The sequence below is a fragment of the Lithobates pipiens genome, unplaced genomic scaffold, assembly GCF_037356315.1.
Source record: "Lithobates pipiens isolate NorthernLeopardFrog02 unplaced genomic scaffold, aLitPip1_a1.2 Scaffold_1, whole genome shotgun sequence".
NCBI classification, from domain to species: Eukaryota; Metazoa; Chordata; class Amphibia; order Anura; family Ranidae; genus Lithobates; species Lithobates pipiens.
Window position 1 is genome coordinate 82,230,219 of NW_027507685.1, and position 5,782 is coordinate 82,236,000.

The window sequence follows — 5,782 nt, forward strand, 5'->3', positions numbered from 1 at the left end:
GGCCGACACCACCGTCTTTAACACCACACTATGGAACCCCTTGTAATTCCAGTAGTAAGACCCCGAATGGGGTGGGGGCACAAACCGCACATGTTTCCCGTCGATCACCCCTCCACAGTTGGGAAAGTCCCAACGGGCAGCGAACTGGGAAGCCACAGCCATTCCTGTGGCGTGGAAGGAAACTGGGGAGTCAAACACAGAAAGAAAAACAAAATTAGTCATTAAATAAAAACAATTCATACCAAATTAAACCATAAAGCATTTTGGAACAGCAGTAAAACATACATATTGGAAAAGTCGTCTTTACAAAAATCTAAGATAAGGCCCAATTCGCAGATTACTCACCCCTCTGATGGCCCATGGAACATAATTTATGTGGGTGAGTGTGGGGTGGGGGGCCTAATTAATTAGTATATGACACCTGAAAACAATTCCAAAAGGGTGGGGGCCTAATTAATTAGTATATGACACCTGAAAATAATTCCAAAAGGCTGGGGGGCCTAATTAATTAGTATATGACACCTGAAAACAATTCCAAAAGGGTGGGGGCCAAATAATTAGTATATGACACCTGAAAACAATTCCAAAAGGCTGGGGGCCTAATTAATTAGTATATGACACCTGAAAACAATTCCAAAAGGCTGGGGGCCTAATTAATTAGTATATGACACCTGAAAACAATTCCAAAAGGGTGGGGGCCTAATTAATTAGTATATGACACCTGAAAACAATTCCAAAAGGCTGGGGGCCTAATTAATTAGTATATGACAACTGAAAACAATTCCAAAAGGCTGGGGGCCTAATTAATTAGTATATGACACCTGAAAACAATTCCAAAAGGGTGGGGGCCTAATTGGTATATGACACCTGAAAACAATTCCAAAAGGCTGGGGGCCTAATTAATTAGTATATGACACCTGAAAACAATTCCAAAAGGGTGGGGGCCTAATTAATTAGTATATGACACCTGAAAACAATTCCAAAAGGCTGGGGGCCTAATTAATTAGTATATGACACCTGAAAACAATTCCAAAAGGCTGGGGGCCTAATTAATTAGTATATGACACCTGAAAACAATTCCAAAAGGCTGGGGGCCTAATTAATCAGTATATGACACCTGAAAACAATTCCAAAAGGCTGGGGGCCTAATTAATTAGTATATGACACCTGAAAACAATTCCAAAAGGGTGGGGGCCTAATTAATTAGTATATGACACCTGAAAACAATTCCAAAAGGCTGGGGGCCTAATTAATTAGTATATGACACCTGAAAACAATTCCAAAAGGGTGGGGGCCTAATTAATTAGTATATGACACCTGAAAACAATTCCAAAAGGGTGGGGTGGTAAAACAGTACAATGGAGCTGGCAATATGAATTTGAAAAAAAAGGGCTAGGCTGTGGGTGTATATGGGCCCAGGATTGCATGCTGGGGACGTCAGTGAAGGCAAATATGCATGTGGGACACAAAAGGAAAAAGGAAAAAAAAAATACATTTTAAAAATGCATGTATGGATATAAAGGGGACATTCACAGCATATTTCTGTCATGGATATTAAGTCATGATGAAATTAATACAAACATACAATGCATATAATGCAATATTAACCACTTGCCGACCGCCTCACGCCGATGTACGTCGGCAGAATGGCACGGGCAGGCATAAGCACGTACATGTACGTGATTTGCCTCCCGCGGGTCGGGGGCCCGATCGGGCCCCCGCCCGGTGCCTGCGGCGGTCGGTTTTCGTTCGGGAGCGATCCCGGACGAGGGGACGGCCATTCATTCATGGCCACCCCCTCGCGATCGCTCCCGACGAATGGAAATCCCCGGTGACATCACTTCCTCTCCTGTAATGTAAACACAGGAGAGGAAGTGATGTATTCTCTCCTCCGTGTCGGTATTTTTCGTTCCGACACGGAGGAGAGCGGATCAGTGAGTTGCACCAACACATCCCACACACAGTAGAACATGCCAGGCACACTCACACCCCCCCTTTACCCCCCGATCACCCCCCCAATTACCCCTGCCCCCCCAGTCACAGTGACACCAATGTCATTTTTTTTTTTTTTTTTTTTTTTTTTGCATTGGTGTCATTTGTGACTGTAATAACTGTTAGGGCAGTTAGGGTTAGCCCCCTTTAGTTCTAATGTACCCCCCTAACCCCCCCAATAAAGGTTTAACCCCGTGATCACCCCCCGTCGCCAGTGTCACTAAGGCTGGGTTCACATTGCAGCGGTTTATGAGAACGAATGTGATTCGCACCGCACTGCAGTGCAAATCACATCCGATCTCTGTGCGATTCGAGTTCAGCCATTCGCCGCACCCGCCGCACCCGCCACACCCGCCGCACCCGCCGCAAATTCGCACGGGACCCTTTTTTTGGCCCGCAGCAGAATCGGATCGCATGGGTGTTCACACCATGCGATCCGAGTTTGCAGATCGCACTGCGATATGCGAACTGATCTGGGGGTGTCAGTAACATTTCACTGACACTCCCAGCAGTTCGCATAGGGCAGTGTGAACTGCCGCCGGGAGGCATGCGATGCGGGAACCCGCCGCGGATTCGCGGCGTTTCCGCATCGCTCCAGTGTGAACCCAGCCTAATAAGCGATCATTTTTCTGATCGCCGTATTAGTGTCACAGGTGACGCTAGTTAGGCAGGTAGGTATTTAGGTTCGCGGCAGCTTTTTATAGCGCTAGGGACCCCCATATACTACCGCATAAAGCCCCCTGATTGCCCCCTAGTTAACCCTTTCACCAGTGATCACCATATAACTGTTACAGGTGACGCTGGTTGGTTAGTTATTTTTTTATAGTTTCAGGGCACCCGCCATTTATTACCTAATAAAGGTTTAACCCCCTGATCACCCGGCAGGTGTCATTTGTGACTAATAACTGTTAGGGCAGTTAGGGTTAGCCCCCTTTAGTTCTAAGGTACCCCCCTAACCCCCCCAATAAAGGTTTAACCCCGTGATCACCCCCCGTCGCCAGTGTCACTAAGGCTGGGTTCACATTGCAGCGGTTTATGAGAACGGATGTGATTCGCACCGCACTGCAGTGCAAATCACATCCGATCTCTGTGCGATTCGAGTTCAGCTATACAGATAGTATGGCTGAATTCGTGTCGCACCCGCCGCACCCGCCGCAAACTCGCACGGGACCCTTTTTTTGGTCCGCAGCAGAATCGGATCGCATGGGTGTTCACACCATGCGATCCAAGTTTGCAGATCGCACTGCGATATGCGAACTGATCTGGGGGTGTCATTAACATTTCACTGACACTCCCAGCAGTTCGCATAGGGCAGTGTGAACTGCCGCCGGGAGGCATGCGATGCGGGAACCCGCCGCGCATTCGTGGCGTTCCCGCATCGCTCCAGTGTGAACCCAGCCTAATAAGCGATCGTTTTTCTGATCGCTGTATTAGTGTCACAGGTGACGCTAGTTAGGCAGGTAGGTATTTAGGTTCGCCGCAGCTTTTTATAGCGCCAGGGACCCCCATATACTACCGCATAAAGCCCCCTGATTGCCCCCTAGTTAACCCTTTCACCAGTGATCACCATATAACTGTTACAGGTGACGCTGGTTGGTTAGTTATTTTTTTATAGTTTCAGGGCACCCGCCATTTATTACCTAGTCTCACTAGTGTACCCCTAAATTTAGGGGTGTCTACTTTCTAAAATGGGGTCATTTGGGGGGGGGGGTTTGTGCCATCTTGGCATTTTATGGCCTTCAAAACTGTAACGCCCTTAGAAAGCCTGAAGGCGGTGCTTGGTTTTTGGGGCCCCGTACGCGGCTAGGCTCCCAAAAAGTCCCACATATGTGGTATCCCCGTACTCAGGAGAAGCAGCAGAATTTATTTTGGGGTGTCATTTCACATATGCCCATGGCATGCGTGAGCAATATATCATTTAGTGACAACTTTGTGAAAAAAAAAAAAAGTTTGTAATTTTCCCGCAACTTGTGGCAAAATATAAAATATTCCATGGACTCAACATGCCTCTCAGCAAATAGCTTGGGGTGTCTACTTTCTAAAATGGGGTCATTTGTGGGGGTTTTGTGCCATCTTGGCATTTTATGGCCTTCAAAACTGTAATAGGTAGTGAGAAGTGAACTCAAAAAATTACGCCCTTAGAAAGCCTGAAGGCGGTGCTTGGTTTTCGGGGCCCCGTACGCGGCTAGGCTCCCAAAAAGTCCCACATATGTGGTATCCCCGTACTCAGGAGAAGCAGCAGAATTTATTTTGGGGTGTCATTTCACATATGCCCATGGCATGCATGAGCAATATATCATTTAGTGACAACTTTGTGAAAAAAAAAAAAAAAAAAAAAAAGTTTGTAATTTTCCCGCAACTTGTGGCAAAATATAAAATATTCCATGGACTCAACATGCCTCTCAGCAAATAGCTTGGGGTGTCTACTTTCTAAAATGGGGTCATTTGTGGGGGTTTTGTGCCATCTTGGCATTTTATGGCCTTCAAAACTGTAATAGGTAGTGAGGCGTGAAATCAAAAATTTACGCCCTTAGAAAGCCTGAAGGCGGTGCTTGGTTTTCGGGGCCCTGTACGCGGCTAGGCTCCCAAAAAGTCCCACATATGTGGTATCCCCGTACTCAGGAGAAGCAGCAGAATTTATTTTGGGGTGTCATTTCACATACGCCCATAGCATGTGTGAGCAATATATCATTTAGTGACAACTTTGTGTAAAAAAAAAAAAAAAATTTTTTTTTTGTCATTATTCAATCGCTTGAGGCAAAAAAATAAAATATTCAATGGGCTCAACATGCCTCTTATCAATTTCCTTAGGGGGTCTACTTTCCAAAATGGGGTCATTTGGGGGGGTTTTGTACTGCCCTGTCATTTTAGCACCTCAAGAAATGAGATAGGCAGTCGTAAACTAAAAGCTGCGTAAATTCCAGAAAACGTACCTTAGTTTGTAGATGTGACAACTTTTGCGCAAACCAATAAATATACAATTATTGACTTTTTTTTTACCAAAGACATGTGGCTGAATACATTTTGGCCTAAATGTATGACTAAAATTGAGTTTATTGGATTTTTCTAATAACAAAAAGTAGAAAATATCATTTTTTTTCAAAATTTGCGGTCTTTTTACGTTTATATCGCAAAAAATAAAAATCGCAGAGGCAATCAAATACCATCAAAAGAAAGCTCTATTTGTGGGAAGAAAAGGACGCAAATTTTGTTTGGGTACAACATTGCATGACCGCGCAATTACCAGTTAAAGCAGCGCAGTGCCAAAGTGTAAAAAGACCTCTGGTCATTTACCAGCAAAATGGTCCGGTCTGAAAGTGGTTAAAGGATAAAACTTACCTTCATATATTCCTTCTGCAGGACCCGAATAATGGCAGAACAGGTCTCTAGTATAATGATCCCCAGAGCCTGTGGGGAGATGCCTGTCGTCAACTTGAGGTCCTGCAAGCTTCTCCCTGTCGCCAAGTAGCGCAACGTGGCGATGAGCATCTGCTCCGGAGTGATGGCTTGCCGCATGCAGGTATCCTGCCTGCTGATATAAAGGGTCAGCAAAGCCAGCAGACTGTGAAAAACGGGGTCTGTCATCCTGAGATAATTACTGAAATCCTCAGGATTATTCTCACGGATCTCACGGAGCAAAGGCATATGTGAGAATTGGTCGCGCTGGCGCAACCAATTCTTCGTCCATGAACTCCTCCTCGCCCTGTTCATGGACTGGGTTTGGGTCAAAGTATGAACCCCAACACCAAGCCCCCATATAGCACGAACTCACGAACGAGTACGTCCACTC